Here is a 26,923-nt window from a genome sequence, read left to right on the forward strand (position 1 = left end):
GAATGGCATCTACGTACCTTTATCAATTTAACTTATATTTACAATTTTGTTTATAAAAAAACAAATGTATGCAAAAAAATTATATATGTGCAAAATACTTTTGTGATATACTGTATGTATATTTTTATATTTAAATGAATAGTTTAATGATTTTCTCCAATTTTTTTATAACAAAAGAAAATTAGTGTTGTTGTTGTTAGATGTGTATGAATGTATGTATTAGAAATAAACATACATTCTTAGTGAAATATACACACTTTTTTTATAAATACACAAAACAAAACATATTATTAGAGTGTCCCTTAGATCAATAGTTTGTAAGAATACTACTGAATACGAGAAATATAAATAAATATTATCGTAAGCGACATTTTCTAAATGTTTTTTTATTACAGAAATTAAAATTTTATGGACCGACTGATGTCTAGCGTTCTCAGAATATCAAAATTGTTAATAACTTCAGAATTATAAGGGGTAAGATTTTATCGTTTTACTGTAAACGAATTTTATCGTAAGCGACACACAGTGGTATAGAAAAAAAGAGGGAAATAAATCTGTTACTTCTAAATGGTTAGATTGGTTTGAATGAAAATTCACATTCGCAAAGAAGAAGTGGTGTCCTGAAAGTAGGACACCACCGGTATGTTGCATTTTTAAAACAATCCTTCGTTTGTGTTCCGATTAGGGTTCCTAAACGGGAAAAATTTCCCGGGAATTCCCGGGAATATTTTTTTGTTAATTTTCGGGAAATGTTTGTCGGGAATTTTCGGGAATTTCTTCATAAGTTTTCATCTAAAAGTTACAATATTCAGATACGTTTCGATGGCCAAATTTGTTGCGAATTGAATAATTCTATTATATCCATAGATTTTTTCGGTTCTAGCAACAGATAGTCTGTTGGCTAAGAAGTATTACTGTTGAAATAACCGAATTTTTTGTTCACTCAACTCAAGCCACAGCAGAAAAATTTGGTTGTTAAGAATGAAACAAATTTAAAGTTTTTTGTTCTTAAAGAAATTATTAAGATGCCTAACATAAAAACTTTTAGGGATATTCAATGATTATTATTCATATTTAGAGAAAATAATAACAATAATAGTGGTTCAAATTTGTTTATCTACAATCAGATTTAATAATTTCTCTAACTACGCATGTTTTAGAGATTTAAATTCTTATGTTTTTTAATTAAACAAAGAATATATTAATTTTATATTGATTAAAACTACTAGAAACCCTTATAAAGGCTGGACCAACATCGTACAACCAAATATAGTTATTTTATACTTCATTTAAAACCCTGGTGAAATTATAAATCAATTAATTTGAAAAAAATTTTCTGGTTTTTGGTTTAATTTAGTGTTAAAAAATTCCCGGGAATTCCCGGGAACGAAACGATTTTTTAATTTCCTCCCGGGAAAGAAAAAAGTCCGGGAAATTAGGAACCCTAGTTCCGATTTAAAAAAAATTACACATATAGAATCTTCTCATCGAGCACAATACAAAACTATAAATTATCTCTTATAGCTTAGGAGATATTCGCATTTGAAAATTAAATTTTCAACATTTTTACCCACCCTACTCCAGTTTTTTGATAACAGCGTATCCAAATATTTCCCGATTTTCTCCAAGTTATATGCATTTGAATTTAAAAAAATTTTAAAAATGCAATTTTCCCTAATTTTTTGGAAAAAAAGAAGGTTTTTCTTTTTAAGTTATCGCAAAAAATTTCTAAGAAGAAAGCTAAGTTTTCGTAAAATATTTTAAATGAAAAAAAAAAAATTAAAAATTGTTGTTACCGAGGGGACTAGGTCCATTCAAAAAACACCTATTTTTTATGTAAAATTTGGGGCAAAAATTCTCAAATCGAATATTCGATATCAAAATATATTAACCGATTATAGGTGTCCCAATATGTTTCTAATTATCTTGTAAAGGGTTCCGATAAACCCGGCCCTGGTATGTATTTTATAGCCAAAAAAATACAAATTCCCATTTTTGGAATTTTTCAACACTTTTTTGGGAATTGTGGTATTGCTGATAATAAATTTCAAGATTCGTTTTTATTTTTCCATTTTAAATAGAAAAATCTACATAAATGTGAAATTTCATTAAACACTTTTCATAAATAAAAATTTTATTTCAATTCGAAAAATGTGTATCTATTAGGGTATTCAATCGATTAACCGTTAATAATTTGGTCGGTTAACTGTTCGAATAATTCAAAATGACCGATTTTCAAATAACAAATAAACCGATTAACCGAAATTTCTTTATTTTGCACTTTAACTTTTATTTTTTTGTATTTATTTTCCGTTTTAATTCAAATAGAAAAGTCAAAGTAAAATTTAGTTTAGTGAATATAACAACTGACATGATAATTAACGAAACTCGAGACTTTACCGAAATGAGTCTTTTATAAGAACTTATCGAAAAGTATTCAAAATCTAAAAAATCCAAAAAGGACTCCAATGGTATAATGGAGGACTTTAAATAGAAAAATATAAATAAAGAGAACTGAGATATTGGATATTCGTTATCATGTCTTACTTTCGATTTCTCAATCAGCGAGAAAGTTTTTTCCAAGTCAGGTTTTATTAAAACAAAAGAAAATTATTTATTTTTTGTTTGAATTGTTAGTTATGCTTTGTTTATTTTTTTATGTTTTTGTTCTTTTTATTAATAAAGTACACAAAATTCGTGGGTTTGTTTTCAGTTTAAAATTAAAATAGAATTATTCGGTTAATCGAATAATTTAAAATTAACCGATTAAATCTAAACCCCGATTAATTATTTGCTCGATTAACCGATTAAACCAGAAATCCGATTAATTGAATACCTTGTATCTATGCAAAAATTCAATAAAAAAAATTTTTGTCATATTTTTCAATAAAGTATTCCATGAATTTTTAATTCTCAAAAGTTATACATATTTTTGAAAAATACACAAATATCTAATTTCATAACATTTCAAAATATTCAAAAAAAACCTTCTCCTGTAAAATCTGTGTTTTGTCGCTTACGTAGAGATGCAAACGTGGAATCCCGTTCCCGAAAATCCTGGGGTTTTCGGGATTTCCTCATTTTTGTGTGTCTTTTTCATGCATTTTGACATTCTACATGACCAAATATCACAAAGTTAAGCTGAACTACTGCTACAATATAGTTAATAAAGGAATACAGTATTTTTGGTTTTCCTTGAATGGGGCTCTAGAAAATCAATTCTTGACCTTTTTTTGTAAGTTGTCTAAAAAAACTCAATTTAAATTCTCTTCAAATGAAATAGATTTTATCTCGGATGAGGAGCTCGAACAAAATGAAAATATATCGATTGCTAAAAGATAAAAGATAAGGTACTGTTTTTAGCAGTATGTACATTAGGCTGGGTCTATTTGTATTGACGATCAAAAACAAAAAAACGTTTAGTAGAAACGCAATCTACGGAAAATTCTAAGAAAGATGCCTCAAGAAACCATAGGTCTAAAATCAAATCCTATCTTGCATATTTCGTATTTTATCCAATAAAAAAACTATTAAAAAAAAATACTGAAATATCATTGGATAAAAGACGAAATTATTACGGCCTATATAACCTTACTGTGTTGGGGCCTTCCAAAACTTAAATAAATAAAAAAAATAATAAAGACAAAATTCGCAAGATAGGATTTGATTTTAGACCTATGGTTTCTTGGGGAAAATTTCTTAGAATTTTCTGCTATACGATTTTTCGTGAAAAAAATCGACCCACCCTAATGTATTTATGTTATTTCTTCTTATATAATGTACTCATGCAAGTATTTTATGCTTTTAACCCCCATTAACACGAAGTCTGGTTATGCCTTAACTAATTGTTATATAGTCGGTTAAATTTATTTTTGTATGAAAACTGTCAGTATAACTATTAGTTAAAACATAACCAGACTTCGTGTTACTGGGGGTAAGTGTCTAATCTTCTATATATATAAAAATGAAATGGTCCATGTATGTAATGTCATCTCGTGAGAACGGCTGGAGCGATTTGGCTGATTTTTTTTTATTCGGTTCGAAATTTTCAGGAGATGGTTTGTAAAGAAAAAAAATTAAAAATTGACGGCTAAAATCGGCTTTTTTGAGTCCAGTCAACTGTAATAAAAAAGACCCTAAAGTATCCCGAATCCCGAGATTTTCAAAAATCAGTCCCGATTAGCATCTCTACGCTTACGATAATTTGGCGCTAAGGGCTCGATATGTATTAGGGTGATCGATTCTTCGACATTTTTTAGAAACCGGTTTTCGGTTTCTTCGAAAAAGTGTTTTATTTTATATTAAAAGATCTCGTACTTATAATAAAGAATATACATGTGTTCTAATTACAAAAAATATTTGAAAATGACATTTCACTCAGTGTACTTGTAGGACGTAAATGTAGTTAACAAAGAATTGAGTAAGTTTTCAAGCTTTCCAGATCGCTTGTGACATTTTTTTTTAATATAAAAATTCTTCTAAAATAGTTGGAGTATTTTTTTTTTAAATTTTTTTGGATATTGAATGTTTTTTAAAGATTTTAATACACTAAAACTCATAAAAACACACTTTTAGAAAAAACCGGTTATTCGAGTGGAAAAACCTGGTTTCTTCTATATTCGATATGTGAGCTTTTCAAAAAAACCGGTTATTAAAAACCGGCCCGATCACCCTAATATGTATGTATGTAGGTCTTCAGCGATTAAAAATCGATTTATCAATACAAATTGTTCAAACACATTTTCTATTGTAATTTTTCTTACACATTGGTACACATAAGTGATATTCCTAGAACAGATTCGTAAAAAAATACTATTTCTCGGGACACCCTAATATACATATATGTATTTATGTATATGAATGTATGTATGTATATTTATCTATGAAATCTACATAAGTTTTACGCACGTAATCAATTTGATTGTGTTAATCTCAGTGATTTAGTAAATTAATTTTTTAACAGAATCTTCAATAGTCTGTCAATAATGATGCAGTTTTATACATTTTATCTGAAATGCACTCAAAAACTACTAATGATCAAAGATGATGTTGATTCTTAGGGAAACACATTAAACGAACAAGTAACAGTGTTAAATATTTGGTTCTCGCCATGTATAACATAAGTTAAATAGTGGAAATCGTCGAATAATGTAATATTACTCGTACTTATCAAGAGAATGATAGAAGTTAATTACTGCAATTAATATATACATACTTGAATATGGGCAGTAGAGTGTCCCAAATTTTTTGGAATTTTGGAACGCATACCCTCTATTTTTTTTATATATATATAACTATATATAAAACTTATTTAGAGTATACTTATGTAATTGGTCGAGTATATTATATCATATTAAGTAATGGTTTATTATAGTGGATTATTTGATAGAACTTATGTGGCTTAATTGGTTAGCGCGTTTGATCATTAAGCATGATATGGTATTTGTGGCCTGGGTTCGATTCCCAGCCACTGCCAATCAACAACATCAGTACCGCAATTCTGTAACTTTTCATACTTTCTTACCGATGTCGTTAAGTAACGAAAACTATCGGTTGCTTTAACGAATTTAATATTCACTATTTGAAGTTAACGATATCTCTCGGTAATAAATTTTAACGACGTATATAGTTAAAAATATAAATGTCAATATTTTTAAAATTAAAAAATCATAAAAATATTTACTATTTTTTCATGTTTGCAGATAAATTCGTAGTCGTGTGAATAAATAATCGCATTTATATATAAAAATCAAGCATCAGCTCACCCAAATATGTTCGCGAAACCTACTGAAAACAAAAGAACAAGAGTTTTTTTCTAAAAATAAAAGTAACCCAGTCTAATACATATGTCTATGCCACCACAAGTGATCATTAATTCAGAATTTAGATATGTGTTGTTATAAGGACAGTCGACAAATTCAGATGAATTTCCTTCTTAGAATACTGTCTTAAAAACGATTTTATAACTTTTATATAAGTTTATAATCGTATCACATCGCCAAAAATGGAAATTGAATTAGGGATAAACATTATACACTCCAGAAATGTGTTAATTATGGATATTATGCCCCAAATAAAAGTTGCTCTTAAAATTCGAATATTATTTTCTAAAATTAATATAATTGGTCAATTCAGAACGTATTTTATCATGTCATATTGTCCTAATATTTCACAGTGGTTTTTATTGCTTTTCAAGCTAAAAAAGTCCTAAAATAATACTACTATGTATGCTACGATTATTGTGTTATCGTAACCAGCCAGCAGATACCTGTGCCGAATGCCTAAGAGTCGGTTAAGCCGAGCCGCCGAGACGAGATAAGAGACCTTGTGAATTGACCAAATATATGTCCAAATTTATCTTAAAAAGATAATTAAAGCATGTTAATTTTTATATTAAAAACCCAAATCAGTCCGTATCTAACAAACACAAAAAAGTTGACCAACCGTACTTTCAAAAAACAACTTATTTCGAATATTTATGTTACAAAACTAACTCCTAAACAATTATCGTTATGGCTTAACTAGAACATTTTATTTGTCGTTAACCTACCGACAAATTTCGTTATCTACCGACTATTTTTAACGAAAATAATCGGTAAAATTTAATTCGGAATATCTCTTAACGATAAATATTGTTAACTAACGAATTTTGATTACTTAACGACAAAATTTTGTTACAGAATTGCGGTACAGTTTATAATAATTATTAGTTTACTAATAACTAATATTTATCACCGCACCCTCCTTCGGTGGTATAACACTAAAACGCCACCGAAGTAAAATAATAAAATAAAGGATGTTGGCTTGACTAAGGCGCCATCTCACCACCAGAGGCGCTGCAACCTGCACTAATAACAAACATAACGCGCAATTGCAGAGTTGTTAATTAACAGCTTTTCTCCTCCTTTCACCACCTTTTCCTCTACACTCTATCCCCTTTCCAAAGAAAGTAACACATTTATATATAGGCATAATTAATTGCCTGAGTGTTACTTCTCTTTTTAAAAAAAAAAATATATAAAACTATAAATATGAAATTTTGTCTTTCTATCATGATTGCAACCCGTGCCGACTTGCTATTTAGTTTTGTGGTGCATTTACAAGGGGAAAAAATTTTTCAGTTTTTGTAAAAATGTTGCCATTAAATAATTACTTTTGCAATTTAATATAAAAGAATCGAAATGTGTACGTAATTTTCGTCCTAATAATTTATATCTACACAAAAATTGGTTAAAAAATGTTAAAGTTGTTAAAAAATCGCCAGGCCACTAGAACAAGAAATGTAGGAACAAAATTAACATATTTTGAGAAATATTAAAATAAGAGGTTAGTTTTATTTAAAATATATACATACTTACTTGTATATGAGTTTTTGTCTTCGTAGGATACCTTTAACCTATTCGCAGGTATGACCAAAAAAAATATTTTTTTTAATGGCATTTTCAAAACTCCAATTTCAAATTTTTAAAAATTTTGTTAAACAAATCTCAGAATTTGTTGATTACATAATAGGGAATAAAAATGTGAAAAAGCATGTCAATACCTCCTATAATTTTTCCGTACCTGCGATTTAAATTTTGCGATTTTCGAGAAAAACTAATTTGTTGACCATATTTTAAATATAGTCTGAAAGTTTTAGTGAAATCTGAAAACGTCAACCCTTAAATCGAAAAGGTCAAAGGTCAAATTTTTCAATATTTGGAATTTCTCATGGTAAAATAGCGAAATGTTATGTATTTTTGGTCCGATTTTGATGAAACTTAAGATTTTTTGATTTTTCGAGAAAATCAATTTGTCAATTCACAAGGTCTCTTATCATGTCTATTGTCATAATGTCCTAATATTTCACAATGATTTTTATTGTTTTTCAAGTAAAATGTGTCCTAAAATAATAGTACTTTGTATGCTATGTTTATTGTGTTATCGTAACCAACCAGTAGAGACCTTCGCCGAATGCCTAAGTGTCGGTTAAGCCGAGCTGCTGAGTCGAGTTATATTAAGACATTATGAAAATATGACTGATAAGAGACCTTGTGAATTGACCAAATATGTATCAACTATAAATTGTTAGAAAGTACACACATTTCCATTATAACGCGACAAGTTCTGTTACAAACAGTACGAATCGGTGGTTATACCAATTGTAAATTGATGAATTAGATAACATTTTTACGCATTTGAAATATTTAAATTGTCTTGCTAACAATATAGAAAATACTGATATCAAATAAAATAAACTAACTTAAATCCGTATAATTCCTGAATTTGGATATTCTACTCTTTACTCCAGTGTAGTTTATGTAATTCTCACTATATTTAGGTTAATATATTATTGGTCAATTCACAAGGTCTCTTATTAGTCATATTGTCATAATGTCCTAATATTTCCCGACTCGGCGGTTCGGCTTAACCGAGTCGTAGGCGTTCGGAGCAGGTCTCTGCTGGTTGGTTACGATAACACAATAAACAACATACAGTATTATTATAGGGCATTTTTTGCTTGAAAAGCAATAAAAACCATTGTGAAATATTAGGACATTATGACATGATAAGAGACCTTGTGAATTGACCATATGTATTTTTTAATTATTTGCTTACCAAAAAGACACTTTTAAGTTATACATGGATCGATTTGGATGTATTACTAACAAATTTTAGTGTTATATGGGTTATTTCGAACATTTCTAAATTGTCTCCGCTATCTACATATAACGATACAGAATACATGTAGAAGCAAATAAAATGTTTTCTTAAATTAAATCTCATTAGTTTTAAAGTCCCATACAAAAACGGAACATTAATAGGGGTCATTGCATTTGTTTTCAATCACATTGTTAACTGGGTGTAAAGAATTTGTAAAATATTTGTTTTTTTTTTATTGATATTGTGTATTTGTGATTAATGATCATATTTCTATAGCGATTTAATATTAGAAACAAAAACAAACTAAAATAAAATTGTCATATCTGGCACCAACCGAATCAAACGAAAATGAGAGAAAATGAGAAAATAATAATAAAAACAGCGACCGACAAACCGACCGTAAGAAAATACTCGTATTCGAGTATAAAACTTTTATTTTCATTATGGTTTCTTATGTTGGGAAGTGAGTATTAGAGAGATTTTAAAATTATGCTGGTTTCAGCCAAATCGCCGGTTAAACAGAATTGTGGTCTATAGAGGGGAGATACAATTTAATTGTTTCACTCTTTATTAGAATGGTGTGTGAATGTGCGATCGTATGTATCTACATGGGTGTGTGTGTTTGATTTTGATCGAGTTTTGTTATTGATATAAAAATAAATACAAAGTCAGCAGCAGCAGCAACCATGGCTGGATGGATGGTTGGTTGCATTAGTAATATGGTTGGTTTTACCAACAAAACAATAACAAACTAAAACAGAAAATCAACTCAGAACACAATAATTGTGTATTTACGGTACGAATGGAAGTGTAAGTGAAATGCCTTTAATTACGAGTAAATGTACGAGTATTCGATCTAACAACAATGATGAAAATGATAACAAATACTCTTATTCGTATCAGTACACAATTGCAACGTCAGGCGATGGCGACAAAATTTTGATAATTTTGATCAGTGATCATAACAAATTTAGGTCTATTTTATCTTTTTTATTTATTTTGTCTAATTAGATTCATGATGTACAGAAAGGCGACACGATAATTGCCAATAAGGAAATTGACAATTATTTCATTATGAAATAACTCCTAAATGAACTTACAAACTATTTTTCTCTTATTTTTTCCATTACAAAACTGGTCTCCGTTGAATTAGTTATGTTTAGGATTGAGTTCTATGTTGTTAAAGTCTTTAATCAAATATTAATGTAATTTTTTCAGTTATTTCCGTTTGCATTTGTTCTAATGCAGCCACATTCATAACTGACTATGAGCAAGGTATCCGAAAGGAAATAATAACCGTATTTTCAGGTTCCAGAATATCTGGATGCTGGTTCCAGTAAAAATAAGAAGCCCAAACAGCCATAAAATGTTGTCCCTACCTTTATTGCCCGCCCGATTCTTTTCACCAAATAAAAAACAATATCGAAAATTTTGATCACCATTTTAATTTTGGTTTCTTTTTAAATTATTTTGAGAGTCAGTGATTAGAAAATGTAATTTTATGCAATAAAATAAAAATATTTACATACATATGGGCAATTCCACGAGAATGACTACCACGACTGAAAGCCCAAGAACCCTTGAAACTTATTTTTTTAATTTTTGTATTAATGATTTTTATATATCTGGACCCTACTGTAACTTGAAAAAAGTTTATATTGATATATTAAAAAAATTTTTTTTTGGAATCGAAGACACCAACTCTATATATAAAGAGCACCTAGATTTTGATTTGGAACCACAGTGCGGATGCTGCAAAAATTTTCCATACGTACGTTTCGTCATCCATCATGTAGCAGATATATTTTTTTATAAAATTTGACTTCAATTTCCGTGCTCTCTCTTTGGCCTCTAAATTTTTAGCAGGGTCAGTAACTTTTTGAGCCTTGGCTTTAACTTTTCGTACCAAATATTCCGAGTAATGCTTTCCTACAGGAAGTTTTGGGAGTTCTTTTGAAAATGCTTTCTATTTATTTGCTTTAAAAACATCATGTGGACCATTCCTTCTACCTGAACCAGATTTTTTTTTATCAACGGACAAATTCTCCTGATACTGTTTAATAACATTGGAATCAGTTTGACGGCAGTCCTTTGATTGTTTAGCCAAATTTTGTAGGACCAAGTTGGGTTTGTTGAAAATATTTAATACTTTTACTACTTTTTTCTGATCACTCATTTTAATGAGATTAACAACAAATGATTATAACTGACATTAAACATAATAACTGACATATTTTTCAAAGATAACTTGATAAAAAAGAAATCAAATAATACTTGGTAGGTTGGTGTGTGAATTAGTGCGATCGGTATATAATAAGGTAAAATTATTCTCAGGTAATAAGCAATTAATTTTAAGTACTAGTAACAGACTTTAATCAAAAGCATTGTTTGTTCCGGATAAGGGTTGTTATTCGATGTACCTGTTCGATAGTAGTGTGTCTTCTTCTGAAACCAAATTGACCGTCAGGAATAACACAATAAGTGTTCAGGTCTAATATTAGGATTTCAAGTAGTAACAACTTTTCAAACAATTTAGAGAATATTAACTACAAATTAAATCACTTGAGTAACGTATCTGATATATTCCAAAAATCGCTCAATAGCTATTGTAAATAACTAAGAACATAGAATATCTCAAAAAGAAAGGTATTTTCCATTTTTTAAAGAATGGATTATAATCCACGAAGTGATCTCGAAATAATAATCATTTAGTCAAAATTACTTAATATATATATTAATTGCTTAAAATATTTATCGCGTAGTTCCTACAAAGGTATTTTCCATTTTTTAAAGAAAGGATTATAATCCACGAAGTGATCTCGAAATAATAATCATTTAGTCAAAATTACTTAATATATATACTAATTGCTTAATATATTTATCCCGTAGTTCCTACTAGGAGCATAGGGCCTTAACAAAGTTTTTCCATCTGGATCTGTTCATAGCGATGTTTTTAATTTCATTCCAGCTAGTATGCATGTTTGCAGCATCGATCTCAATTTGTATACGCCACGTATGAGCTGGACGTCCTCTTCTGCGGCTGCCTTGCGGATTCCACTCAATAGCAGTTCTAGCAATATCTGAGCTTTGCTTTCGTGTTGTGTGACCTATCCAGTTCCATTTTCGCATTTGTAACTCAACCGTTATAGGTAACTGGTTCGTTGGATGCCATAATCGGTTGTTCGATATAGTCTGTGGCCAAAAAAAAAATCGACGGATTCTTTTAAGGCATTTGTTTGTAAAAACTTGCAGGGCAGCATTCAACGTTTCGCAGCCATAAAGTAATGTAGAACGAACATTTGAATTAAATAGATTTATTTTGACACGAGAGAGAATTTGAGAATTCCATATCTTATTGAGTTAGCCATAAGCTTGCGTCGCCTATTTTTATCCGATTGGCAATATCTGCACCTGAGCCACCAGATGTTGTGAGAATAGCGTCAAGTTAGCAGAATGAATTGACCTCCTCCAAGGTCTCATTATCAATTGTAAAGATATTTGCGACATCTGTGTTAATTCGCATCACTTTAGTTTTGCCAAACTCTGCAGAGCTCTGTGAGACATTGTAATTTGATGGTCATATCAGAGTACCTATGAGTGAGAAGGCAGATATCATCAGCATATTCCAGATCATCCAACCGATCCCGAAGTCCCCATACGATCCCACTATTGTCCGACATAGCCTGGGTCATAACAATATCTAACACAATATTAAATAAAAGTGGTGGTCAATACATGATTTATTCGGACGAAAGCCAGCTTGTTGCATTCTGAGTTGTGGTATTATAGCGTCAGAGAGCCTTGTTGTTATTATGCGGGTTATTATCTTGTTCACCATGCTGAGTAACGTGATACCTCGCCAGTTGTTGCGACTTTTTTAGGTAGTATTACTATTAATCCTTCTTTAAGCTCTTCGGGAACGTTTACGTTAATTCAGATATCTTCTACTAAGGGCAAACGGATTTGTGCACTTGTATAAGTATCTATTTAAGGAAGTTCTGGAGATATGTTGTCATTTCCAGAGCTTTTGTTGTTTTTCAGCGTCTTGATTGCGCATACAATATCAGATAACGCAGGAGTGGTGATGGAGATATTTTATACGTTGCAGTGGGTAGTACAATTACATATTGGATCGTAGTTTGGCCCCGGGGAGAGCATTGATGAATAATAATCAGCCCATAGATCACGCTGTTCATCTTTGGATGTTATAAGTATACCATCGTCGTTTCTTATTGGCCTTCCAGATACACTAGGTTTGTTTATTATCCTTTTAACGAGCTTTTAGAGATCTCCGCTGCGATTTGTGTCGGCTGCCACTTGAGCCTCTGTCGCTATGTTGCTTATCCAAGTGCGTTTATCATTGCATGCACTGCGTTTTACCAGGCGATCTACAGCAGTATGCCGCGAACGAAGATTAGCTTTCGCGTTTTGACAAAAGTGCTTAATATGTATAATATTATTATTGAAATTTTTCGTTTACTTAGTGCAGCTTGTCGCACCAATTCCAGCGATCATAGCTTTTATAGAAACTGATTATGAGTGATGACAGTATGTACTTGCACACCATGATCAGATCATTTCGATTTATAAATGAGTAAGAAAACAAAGTTAAAATACAGATACAAAGAAAAAGCAACAACAACAAACACGCATTTCATATGACGAAGTTTTAACTTGATTGCTACAGACGGATGGAGCGAGCGCACGTTTATTTATTAGGCGCGAAGTTAAATATAATGGTAAATCGCCCGCTCATAATAATTTTATTTTATATATTTTTTATTTTACTACATTAGTCGTCGTATTATTATTAAACAACGCGCTTCATATGAACTCTCCAATAATTTTCTGAAGCATTCGTTGATAAACAATCAACAGAGTCACAGCAAACAAACGGCGACAACGAACCGAACCGAATCAAGCAACCAACTAACAAACCTACAAGATCGGATCGGAGTTAAACATTTTTGTGATCGTCGTCTGTCTTTCTCTATAAGTGTGTGTGTGTGTAAAAATGTGTGAGTGTCTAATAATTTGAACATTTGTCCACTGTACGTATGGATTTATTACGTACGAGTATTAATATTGTCCAAACTAAATAAACCTTATCGTTTCATATTAAAAAAAAATAAGTAAATAAAAACAACAAACCCTAAATTAAAAAAAAAGTGTTTATCGGTCAGTTTTGAAATACTTTGACAAAATAAATCCGAGTGTGTTTATGTAAATATTTATAAAAGCATTAAAATTCTATTTAATATAAATAAATAAATGAGAATTACATAAAAGTTTTGTTGATTAAAGCAAAACCAGAAGAAATAAAACTGTTTCAATTTCCTACAATTATCGTCGTATTCGCCTTTTGTTGTTTTTATTTTGGCAACTTAAAAGTGTTTGTTTGTTGTTTTTGGTGCTCCACTGTTGTTTGAGTACGTGTGTGCTTAGAATAAATTATGGAAATTTCAAGTTGGCGATTTTTTGCACTGTGTTTATTTTATTTTAATTCGAATTCGAATTTTGCGCATATTTTACGATAATTATGTTAATTATATTAGTGTTACGATCACCACCAAAATGAATAATACTTTTACTGCATAACCAAATACATAGTAGGTACTACTAACTACAACAATAGTAGATAGAAAGAGTATAACATTAGATATTTTAAAATGATAAATTGTATAAAAAAAACCAAAAAATTAATAAAACTGAAAAAAACGATAATGAAATAAATATTTCCATTCCACAATAACAAACCAATAAATCATTAACTAGTGAAAACTGAAAGAAAAACAAAAAAATAAACAAACAAATACAAATTCTAACTCTCTCGTTCGCTCTCCTTGAATGTAAAGGTAAACAAACAAATATTAGAAAAATAAATAAAGAAACAAACAAACAAACATTTTCAATGAATGATAACAACAATAACAAATATCTATAAACTATGGCAACAAGTGTTTTTGTGTGATTCAGGAATTTGATTACTCATCGTCAGATTTTGTCTCATTTGCAGTCACCGTCAGTCACACTCTCGCGATCTGTATTTAAATGATGTTGCAAACCGTTTGGTCTGATGTTGAATCACCACAGTTTTATACAAGTTAAAATATATTACCTGGAATTTCTACTACCACAACAACAACAGCAACTACTACTACAACCACTACAGCTATAACAACAATAACAACACATCTCAAACATTTACTCATCCAAAGAATGATCAGTTAGTTCTCATTTAATAAACCAACGAATCAACCAACCAACCTTCTGTCAGCATCTTTAACATTGCTGTTTTTAATAATTTATTTATTCATGTAAGTAAAAGCAAAGACAACAAACAACTCAGTTTTAGAAACTTACTCATACAACCAGTCAGCCAGTTAGTCAGTCATTCAGATCATTCCGGCTTCAGGTTGCCAGCGCTACATTATTGGCCGCCCCAATATAACGTTATAATTTGGATTTTTTGTTAGAGTCTTTCGAGATGAAACACTGCTTATAACATACTTATAAAGATAGATTATTTGGCTTCGAAATATTCATAACGCCATCACCAATTATGGCTTACGCCTAAAGCTGGGTTTCCGCATACACCGTAATCGGCGCCGATAACGAAAACTGAAACTGAAAAACGTCTATGAATTGTTTTCGTTTCAGTTGGGTGCTTTGCGGCATAAAACAGAAACGAAATTATTTTTTAAGTTGTCATTTGGAAATTAAATAGAATTACATTATTTTTGACAAAATCTATTATTTTTTCCTCTTCCAATAAAGAAAATTAATTTTTTTTATTCATTTTGATTTTCTTTAAATTTGAAATAAAAAAATAATTAAAATAATTTCGTTCATACAGCACCGAAAACAACCTACTTGAAGTTGTTTTCGTTCCGGCCCCAAATGACAGGTTTTTCGTTACTGATCGATGCCGTTTCGTTCCCAATTTTCGTTGCCGATTTCTGAAACGAACTTATTTGGGTGCAAATGTATGCAATTTCGTTTTCGGTGCCGATTACGGTGTATGCGGAAAAGTAGCTTAAGAAGATCCTTGTCCAAGAACTGCCAAACGACCTATATGCTATGTTCACACTTGGGTTTTAAGCAAAATTTGATTAAGTTAATCAAAGCCGTTCACATTAAATTTGAGATGTTTTAGTAGTTGATAGTAACATGATTAAGTAAACAAATAAAACAAACAAATTTATATTTCTTTAAGGCATTAAATATGGAAATAAATACGTTATTAATAATATCAGCAAATTATTTTAAACTTATTAATGATAAAATTGTTTATATTGATGGATTATTTAAGGGTTTTTAAGGAGAAAAAAACTTATTTATCGGTACTACACTGAAAGGTGGCCGATGCTACATCATAGTCGGTTTGAGATGATTAATGTAGTGATTAATTTTTAATCATGTCAATTTGAAGTGATTAACAAATCACTAAATCATGGATAATTATCTCGATTTTGAAGTGATTAGAGCTTAATTTTATATATTAGAGTTTTGTTTGGCACTCCACCATGTATCAAAGTTTAAGTTAGGCTAAAGCTGTCCATAAGGTTTTTTTACAAACCGGTTTTTGTATGACGGTTAACCGGTTTTAATGAAATATATTTTCTAAAGCTCATTCAAACATATTTATGAAAAACTTTGATACCATTTTAAAAAATATTGATTTATTTTATAGAAAATTATAGCATTTGACAACATTTCGAAGAAGATATAAAATAATGCATAAAGAATTCAAGTATGCTAAATTTCCATTAAATAAAAGATAAAAACCTAAACCGGTTAACCGATTTTTTTAAAGGAGAATAATCGGAGCCGGTTTTTTAAAAAACACACTTTTTCGGTTAAACCGGAAACCAGTTTTTTTAAATTTGCAGGTTTTTTGGACACTCTAGATGTGAACATTTTTAAAATTGGTAAAATTAGAACCTGAACCGAATTTTCACCATAATAGAAATACTTAGAATAGTATTTGTATAAAAAATACAGGCAAAGCTCGGTATAATAAATACCGATTTAACGAAAATCGTATATAACGAATGAACAATTATTTGCATTAGCAACATGATTTAACGAATAAAGAACAATATTGACTTCCGGTATAAGTAAGGGGAAATCGTCTTTTCTTCTTTTATTGAAACGTTTTATAGTATTAAAGTATTATTATTGCTCTTTTTTATAAGTAGGACAAAAAAGACCCATGCCTTGAGGATTTAGACGGTTAACAGATTCTACAAAAATATTCTCCGTAACATTTTACATAACTTTGCTGAACACATTTTATACCTAAAATGTAAGGATCATATGGTTTCTTATGAAGATTAACAATAAGAATGTGTCAGAGTTGGGAAACTTTAACCCCGCCTCAAATGAAATTCAGATGTAAACTTTCAAAACGCCGATACACGTGTCTTTGTTTTTTGTCTTCTCTATCAAAATCGGTTGGACCTAGTAATTTTGGAAAAAAAATTGATTTTGTTGTATAGTGTTATTTCACATGTTTTTCACAAAAACAACAGAGTACTGTTTTTGCGAAATTATTTCGCAAATATATCATTCCAAATATTTTATATGTAGTTTCACAACATTTCGCACGGAATTTTGAACAGAGTACTTAGCTTTAGATGCTAGCATGTGTAAATTTTATAGAAACAAATAAAAATAAGTTAAACAAATGCCTGTTTTTAAACAAATAATAATTAAAACGTTTATTTTTATTTATTAATTTTCTATCCAACAACAATGTTTTTTCAAGTAATATTCCAATCTAGTCTAAATTGGGATATCAGGCTTTGTATCTTTTGATATTAGATTAGATTGTTTAAGCGAAAGCAAAATATCTCGATTTCGTCAACTATTTGCCAAATATGATCGCAACAATTTCAAGAAAATCAAAATCTGTCAAAACAAATTTTCACCAATAATTTTTCAACTTTACCCCGTGAGAATTTTTATTTAATTATAAAACGGCATCATTAGGTATTAGTCATTGAAAGAGAGTTTTTGCATTTAATAAAAATAACTATAAATATTGTTTTGTTTTTAAATACCTTTTCCCGCATACAACCATATTGAATGTATGAATGTATATAGAATCTATGTAAACACTTACATATATGGATACAATACGAATTGATTACAACAACACATCATTTATACTCTTACATCTCATATCTTACAGATTGCGTACTAAAGATTCTCGTGCTCATTATTGTTTAAGATAAACAAGTTTTTTTGTTTGTTTTTTAATTCTCTATATTCCGTTCACACATTCATAGATGTTCTTCGACAAGTGCAAGTTCTACTGATAAGAATCGTTTAAATATACTACACACACATTTCGATACATACATACATACATGTGTATCTATGTATGTTTTTACTCGATCAGGCACAGTATAGTTAGAAAATATAGCACATCCCAGCAAAGTTAAGCAAGTAGTCAATGTATCCCTTATAGACAGTAATTGTCACTAATGTCTAACCACTTGGTTGGTTGGTTATATATTTTGGGCATGCTCTTTGTAGTGCACAGAGAAGTCAATTGGTTACTTTATATGTATATCCAATGTCATCTAGTGTGAAGAAAGGCGCTACGAACAAAGTCCCCAAACTGCAAATCAATTAGGGCCCCATAATTTTATATAGAAAAAACCAACAACGAAATTTAGTTCATTATTTGGGGATTTATTTCATATCTAAAATTGGGGATTTAACTCATAATGAAATTACTCTGGGGTGTATCAAAAACTGGCTTCACTCAGAAAAGTTTTTTGGCATTGCAAGGTCTTTTGATCATTCTAAATATCATTATGAAAACGTAAAGTCGATGGAATCCATCTTTTGCACTAAACATAGAGCTAGCAAAATGCTATCGAATCGCAAGAAAAATGCTAGGAAAAGTATTTTTTTTCTAATTTCTTGGGTCATCAAAAGCGTACGAACGTACGTTCGTAACCACAGGAAAGGCCCATATTTATTATTTTATTTACATATTTTCAAAATAAAAAGTTTAAACTTCCTGCTGACATCTTCTCTGTTATTTACAAAATAATCTCTACTAAATCAAATGTACTCAAATAAAGTGTGCTGAATATTTATGCTGCTCTGTAGGTTTATTAATGATTCGCCAATAAGACAATTTCACAGACAATTTAAGAAAAGCGTAATTAAACGAATACGATGGCTACTTATTCAATATACATACATATGGGCAATTCCACGGGAATGTCTACCACGACCGAAAACCCTTGAAACTTTTTTACAAGATTATTTTAATAGGAGAAAACACTAAAATATTCCTACGTGTATGTATTTAGAGTTTATTACAAGATTTTATTGGTTTAAACTGACTACATTTAATTGACATGTTTTAGGCTAAAATTGCGGTTAAAACTAAGTTCCGAATTAGCATATAGTATGAAATGAATTTGACTCTGATTGTTTATTTGCTATTATAAAATTGTTTATTGAAACCGAATGTATATTTTCTATTAATTCTTTTAGTTTTTGTATACATATATTTACAGAATATACATATATTGTTTTATTATAAGAGAAAAATCTGTCACATACGGTATGTCACGTACGATATTAAATTTTATTTATTATAAAATCATCCAAAGATTGTTTTTATTTAAATGTGACGGATTGTAAAGGAAAAATATTTCGTTTAGTGTAAGAAATTAAAAGAAAACATAACGCCTCTCACGATTCGAAAATTTTCGCATATTTCTACATGTACCTCAAAATGACTTCCATTTTATGTCACGTACGATATACCCTTATTTCGCTCGATATTTGGGAAAACAATGTTTCGAAAGAACTTTTTATTATTTTAAAATATAGTACCCTCTGAATGGAACATAAATACCAAATTATTTTTCAGATACCCTTATTTTTGCAAAATCTATTCCACTCTATAGGCGTACAAATGTCACGTACGATGATATGGAATTGCCCATATGTACATCCTTTCATATGTGGTACCCACAATACTTGTAATCACTTTAATAATACGAATTCATATTATAAATTAAGTATTACTTTTTATGAGGTGAAAATTAGTTATTTTATTTACGAGCAAACGATCAACTCAGATCAAATTAAAGTGTTTTTTTTTATTATTTGTTTCATTCTTTAGAACATGAGACGTAGAAATGTGTTGTGAAAATATTAATCAGCTATTCTGGGAATAGAATTGTACAATACATTATATTTTTTTAATTTTAAAAAAAACAAAAAGAGTTGTGTAAAAACGGCAATGATTCATCATGAGTATTTTTATTCGGCTAAACAACTCGAATGACTGAAACTAAACTTGAAAAGTAGTAGAGAAGTTGATGATTGTTCAATTGAAATTAATCATAATTCATCCACAGAAATAAAAAATAGTTGGGTATTTTGTAAGTAAGATCGATCTACATGTATGTAAATATAACTAAGAAATTTATAAAAGCGTGTATTTTTGAAAAAAAAAATAATAATTGTAGTTTTAATAAAATATAAATACAAAGTTTGAAGACTTTTTTTGACACCACATAAATAGTTTTAACTAAATTTATATAACAAATGGTCTGATGAATAACAGAACAACTATTATGAATTATCATAAATGGTGTTTGTTGTTTCTGTGAAAATTTTATGTAATATTATCATGTAGTTTTTCAAAAGTTCTTTTAAACCAGGCTTAACTAAACTCAACTTGAAGACATTCCACCGAATATATGGCAACATTTCAATTGCCAAAAAAAGTAAATAAATAAAAAAAAAGTAAACAAAATAATTTTGTTTCCAAATAAATAACAACAAACCACGTGCGTGACTGTAATTTAAAAACAAACATTATTCATTTGGTCATGTTCTGTTCTGGCTACTCGACTATAATTCTATTTAAATTTGCACATGTTTTAGAGTCATTGAAATTATTAACATTTTTAAAAATTAAATAAACTTACATCTGGCATAATTATTAATATAAAATTGGTTAGACTGAATTGTTTCCTTTTAAAATTTTCAAAAAGTTTTGCGTAATGTTTGTGTGTTATTGAACAAGTTCTCGATTAGGTTTAGTCATATTACAATTTTTATTTATAACCTTCAGAATGATTGGCACAAAGTAACAGAGGTATGTATCACTAGGGTGACCCTTAATAAACAAAAGTTGGACTTTGGCCAGTCTCACCCTCCGGTTTGGTGAACATTGGTAAAAAAAAATCATCCTGAGATCAAAAAATTCTAAATTTTGCTTTATTATTTTTCAATAAAAATATGTACTATTTAACTTCAGATAAATTGGTAAGTTCAATGTTAGATCTGTCAAGAATTATGTAATTAAGATCAAGAATGAATCTAGAAACATCTCTGTCCATAGGTGAAGAGTTATTTAATGTAATGGTGTGTGCATTTTCAAAAACATCTGCCACGGAATTTGCCTTTTCAGCGCCAGTTTTTAAAACATTGCCATTTACATGAAGATCTGTAAATGACATTAAATTGCCTTTAAAAGCTTTTGTTAATTTCCAAAATTTTTTAGATCCCGGAGGCAAATTTGCAATAAATTTAGACCAAGATTCATTTCGGTCTTTATTAAGATGAAAATCGATTAGATTATTTAATAGTCTCAGAATGCATTTTAATTGAATTTTTGTATTATAATCCCTACATCTTTGATATTTTCGTTTGTACTTATTTCTCTGACTAATTAACATTTTACTAGTTTCAGAGATTTCTCGTTGCCAAGAATGTTTACTACAGACAGGAATTTTCTGAAAAGCTTCAATAACTATATATGTATTAATTTATTGAAATAAACGTCCAGATTACCTGCATTAGTAACAGATTGGTCAATGTTCTGACATCTAATTTCATTTTCTACCCAGCTTCTGATTACTGACAGGTCTGCAAGATGATACAAGGGAACTGAATTATCATATTTTGAACATCTCCGGAAATAACACAAGAAATTGGTACATGGTCCGACTGTAAAATATTTGGCTGTGTCTCAAGGACTGAAAAATTCAGACACGAGTTTGATAAAAGTATGTCTACTGTAGACGGCTGGACTGCGTTGATGTTTTGTCCGAAGCGGGTAAATTCATTTGGGTAATAAATGTAGTTGCTAGATTGGAGGCAGGGGCTGAACAGCTCATTGCCAGCAGAATTATTTGACATACAGTTCCAAAGTGTAAGTTGGGCATTCAGATCACCAAATATAAAAAAGTCGTTAGAAAAAGATGTAAGTTTAACCAAATCAGCCTTGAAATTGGTGGTGTGAACTGGATTATACGCTGAAATAAATATAACTGGACGTCTATTAATCATAACTTGTATTGAGATGCTCTCAGCAGTTTTGATTTTCGGTAACAGCGTATAATTAATATCACCTTTTATCGCAATTAGAACCCCACCTCCATGCGTAGAACGATCCTCTCTATAAATTTTATAGCCACCAAGTTGAAATTTGTGGTATGGTTTCATTGCCCTTAAGAGGTTTTCTCCAATATACTGCAATATTTGAAAAATATCTAATTTTCATGACCTCCCTCTTCGAAACATGCTGGCGTATAGAACTGAAATTTCCTTTATTTCAGTACACACAAAGCCTCATTGTAAAGCGGTATCGAATTTGCTAAAATTTTTGTACCAATAGACATACGTTTATAATTGCACTTGTCACCGATTAATCCTATTATTGTCGAAAAACTGTGGACTGAATCCACGATTATTGGAGGAATTTTATCCTTAATAACAACTGCTTCTTCTTCATCTTCAGCAAGTAAATCAAATCTGTTTGAACTGGTGCTGGCTCCGTCAAAAGTTTTTGGCACCTTGAATTTGGGGCTATTGCCCCAGAGCAATCTTCTCTTTTGAGCAGACATTGCCAATTAATAAAGAATAACACAAAAATTAATTGTCTTATTTTTGCGAGATTAACACGATGTTTATATTTTGAGGCAGAGATGCCAGATGCTTGTTAAAAGTATATTTTAGGGTATTCATTCGAGTAATAATCGTTCGATTAATCGAATAATTTCTTACGAATATTTTCTTTATCTTTTTCTTTATTGAATCTTTCTTTTGAGAAACTTACAATAATTATTGAAATCTTAACCTAAACTAAAACTAAAGTTGATATTGCCGCTGCAATGTCCAATATGAGTGCTCGTTAAAATGATTATCTGGCCAGATCAAGTGTTTCCAATCGCCTCAGTCGTCTATGACCCTCAAATGACAGCAACTCCCTGGCAAGGGGATTTGGATTATCCATTAGTTTTGAAAGGTAGTTCAAACTGGAGAGTTTGATATCCTCGCATGTTATGGGGACATTGAGATCCCTATGGATATTACTATTGCGAATGTACCATTTGCAATTTTTCAACGTTAGACAGTGTTACCAATTCTTGGTGAACAAAAAGGGCTAAATACTTAGAAAAAAAGACTAAAAAAGGGCTAACATTTTTAATTAAAAAAATGCATACATTTGACACAAAAAACAATTTAGAATGTTACTATGAAGAATAGACAAATACAAATTTATGAATATAACACAAGTTCAAATGCAAGAACATAAGAATATTTATTCCTGTATGTTGTTCCATAACTTTAAAATAACGTAATATGTGGCTACACGTATGTATATCATATGACGATGTTTTTAAAACCTCGTTTTTATCACCTGGTCTGCAAAATGCTCTTGGGCAAATTTTTTATATGAAAAACAAATTATGTATAAAGTAATCCTCTGTGATAACTTCGAAATCGATGGAGAATAAGTGAATATATGGCAAATATGCCTCTCATGTAATGCAGAAAAAAATATTCTAAAAATTATACACGTCGTCGGACATAATTGATTTTCATTGGCAAAAACATAAATTTTGCTATTAGTTAGTAAACATATCAAAACTAATGGCGTTTTCTTTTCTGGCATAAATGATGCCTTTATTCTGCCTTTCACCCTTTTCTGTGTTCTTTTCTAAAAAAAAAATGTAGTTTGGTAAGGGCATAACGTGTTCTTTTCAAATAATGTTGCCCTAAAACCCCGATGATATGCTACACGTTTCACCCTCAATTTTATCAAAGGGTTAGAAATGCAGCACTTTTTAAACAGAAAAATGTATAGTTTAGAAGGTACATAAAAGAAAATTGCATAAATGGTAATGGTTTTTGTTCTATTGTGATCGTTAAAAATGTAAAACATCTTTAATAAATGGTACAAAATATGTTGGCAACATTTTGTGTCAGAAAAGAAAACGCCATAAGGTTTGCAAAATATTTGGTCAAAATATTAGAAATTACGGGTGGCATCCTATAAACATAAATATTTAATTTAATTTTGAAAAAAAGTTAATTTTTTATATTTGATCAGATATAAATGATCATAGCTAAAATATTATCTATAATGAACTGAATTTTTCTTTCAAAAAATATGTACATCGCCCAGATAAAGTTAAAAGTATTCTCTTTAACCCTATATATAATTTTATAAACGCCCGGACCCGCTCGTAAAACATTAACATTAAAAAATTGTATTCAAATAACGCCAATTTTCTCTATATTAGTTATGGCATTTTAATTTAAATCTTTGTAGTCGTTTTTATTTTACTTTCTTATATTTATGAGTCTAATATATGATTTTATGACCATTTAACTATGGGTGTTCAAGAATCTATCTGTATTTAAAAAAATACAAAGATATCTAAATCGTTTCAAAAGTTACAGAGTTTTGGCTGTTGAAACACAATTCTGAGCAACCATGCAAGAATACAGCATGTATTTTGAATGCTTCCTTGATGCAAATAATTAAATGCTTGAGCAAAAATTTAAAGATATAGTTCCAACAATTTGTATGTGCTTAAATTGTTTACTGGTTCAAAATTTTTAGTTGATTTTTGTCATAATATTCCTACCAATTTTTTTAAACTGATTTTACTAATTTTCAACACCAAAAACTGAAAAAAAAAAAAAAAATGAGGAGGCTGTTCCCCATAGCTGAATGTTGAATAGCCATATCGGTTTTAAAATAGTTTTGTACAAAAGCTCTTTGTATTCGAAATCTAGAGCCAATAAGCCAGTACAATTGAACTGACTTTAATTCGATTTGTTTAACATTAGCTTTAATATGGTGGGACCATGTTAAACGGCGATCAAGATGGATACCGACATATCTCACATGGCTCTGTTCCAAATCGCCGATGTGAGACTGGAGTTGTTCAGAAGCTATTGCGGGGTTTTCATGTGTACTTAAAAAAGCGGTATCGTCCGCTAATGTAGATATGTGAGTCAGTGCGCTCGTAGGCATATCTGCAGTATATAAAATATATAGGAACACCCTAGAATACTTCCCTGTGGTACACCAGTTTTCGACGTGTCGAGATCACAGCCTTTGATCTGATTTGGAAAGATCTTTCTAGTATGTAATTTTTAAGCAGTTTATGTACGTGCGCAGGTAGAAATCTAGTAATTTTGTGTATTAGTCCATCGTGCCAGACTTTATCGAAGGCTTGAGATATGTCAATAAATAATGCGGAGCAATACAGCTTGCTCTCGAAGGTTTTCCGAATAAGTGTAGTTATCCGATGTACCTGTTCGATAGTACTATGTTTCCTTCTGAAACCAAATTGATGGTCAGGAATAATGCAATTTTCGTCAAGGTGCACTATAAGTCTCTCAAGTAACAACTTTTCAAAAAGTTTTGAGAATATTGACAACTGGCTAATGGGGACAGTATGATGTCACTTGAGTGACATCTTGAGTTAAATATGAACAAAATAATTCTCAGTGCTGAGTTGGCAGATTACTTATCATCGTGGTAATAATTTTATCTATACCAGGTGATTTTCCAGCCTTAAGACCTTTGATTGTCGTCTTCACGGTAGAGAACCGGAATTTTTATTTATGACATTATCTCTAATAGATGAATTTGTATCATTTGGGGTAAGTACATTCTCCAAGTGATTGTCAAATGCTTCGATTTTTTCTGAAGCAAAAAATACAGTGCCATGTCTAATGATGTATGTAAGTTAATTGAATAGCTTTCCTGCTTCAAATTTAAAATCTAAGATCTTAATCAATGGTGCATATTTTAAACGAAACTTTCACTAAATTGTTGAGAAAATTCAATTAATGAATGATTGATCTTTGAACTTATTGTACGATTTTTGTTTTTTTTTATTTTATTTTTTGTATAATAAAATGAAACAAACAATTAGTGATGAAGGAGACTTCAAACATATTTACCAATATACATATGTATATGTATAATATAAATGTACATATATATTTAATTCTAGTTAAAATCATACATCTCTCGTTCGAGTACTTAGACAATGACTATAGTTACTATTAGTCCAATATTGAATTTTGAACGACAACTCTTTTCAGCAATTTATTGTATAGACTGACTGTACATTGTCCACACATTTGTGTGTACATCCCTCGATCGATCCATCCATCCATCCACCCATTCAATGTACAAACATACATACATCCATACATAGATTCATTCACTCGATCATTCAGTCAGTCATTCATTTAGCTTTTGTTTTTTATTTATTCATTAATATATGTATTTTTTATTTGTTTAATACAATAAAGTTACATGCGAGTACACACAAAAAACATATAAATGTTTAGATGTCTGTAAGAAATAATACTAGTACATACATAATACATAGATATAACAAAGTATCTACATACATATGTATGTATGAATATGAATCTATAAAATCCAAGTAGTTCTAGGAGACAGTCCCGAACTAGTGATTTTACCCATCATTTAGGTGGGAACTAGTTAATTCAATAGCTACGTGACTAGTTATTTTAACACGTGCATGTCCTTGACCCTTTATGATTACAATGAGACTGTCTAATAGCTGGTCCAAAGTAGTCAACGCATTGGATTCACATACTGGTTGCATAGCGTCAGTTACCAAATTGGTTAATTGATCAACTACATAACTAGTTATTTTAACATGTACGTAGTGCAAAAGAGTTCATCATGTTTAAGTTTTCATAATTATGGTTATAAACATGTGGTAACGAACGTACGCAAAATAGTAGTTAACTTTGGCTGACAGTAGTGAAATGAAAGAATCTGCGAAATGGAACGGAATATATAAAAGCGATTAATTTATTTTAAAAGTGTATTAATGTAGGTATCTATCCAGTATTTAAACAATCAAATATCTCTATTGGTTTTTGTTGAATTGGCTTAAGTACCGGTCGCGAACGTATGATTTTTCCATATGTTTTTTTTATTATT

General features: G+C 30.1%; 1 protein-coding gene across 1 annotated transcript in view; it reads left to right on the forward strand.

Moving 5' to 3' along the window:
• Nucleotides 1–13,483: 13,483 nt before the first annotated feature.
• The window catches only part of moody, a 31,534-nt gene continuing 18,094 nt past the window's right edge, over nt 13,484–26,923 (forward strand). Inside the window, exon 1 of the mRNA XM_065507848.1 lies at nt 13,484–14,960. The gene's annotated coding sequence lies outside the window, so the exon portion shown is untranslated. The remainder of the gene's footprint in view (nt 14,961–26,923) is intronic.

This window comes from Calliphora vicina, chromosome 4, assembly GCF_958450345.1.
Source record: "Calliphora vicina chromosome 4, idCalVici1.1, whole genome shotgun sequence".
NCBI classification, from domain to species: domain Eukaryota; kingdom Metazoa; phylum Arthropoda; class Insecta; order Diptera; family Calliphoridae; genus Calliphora; species Calliphora vicina.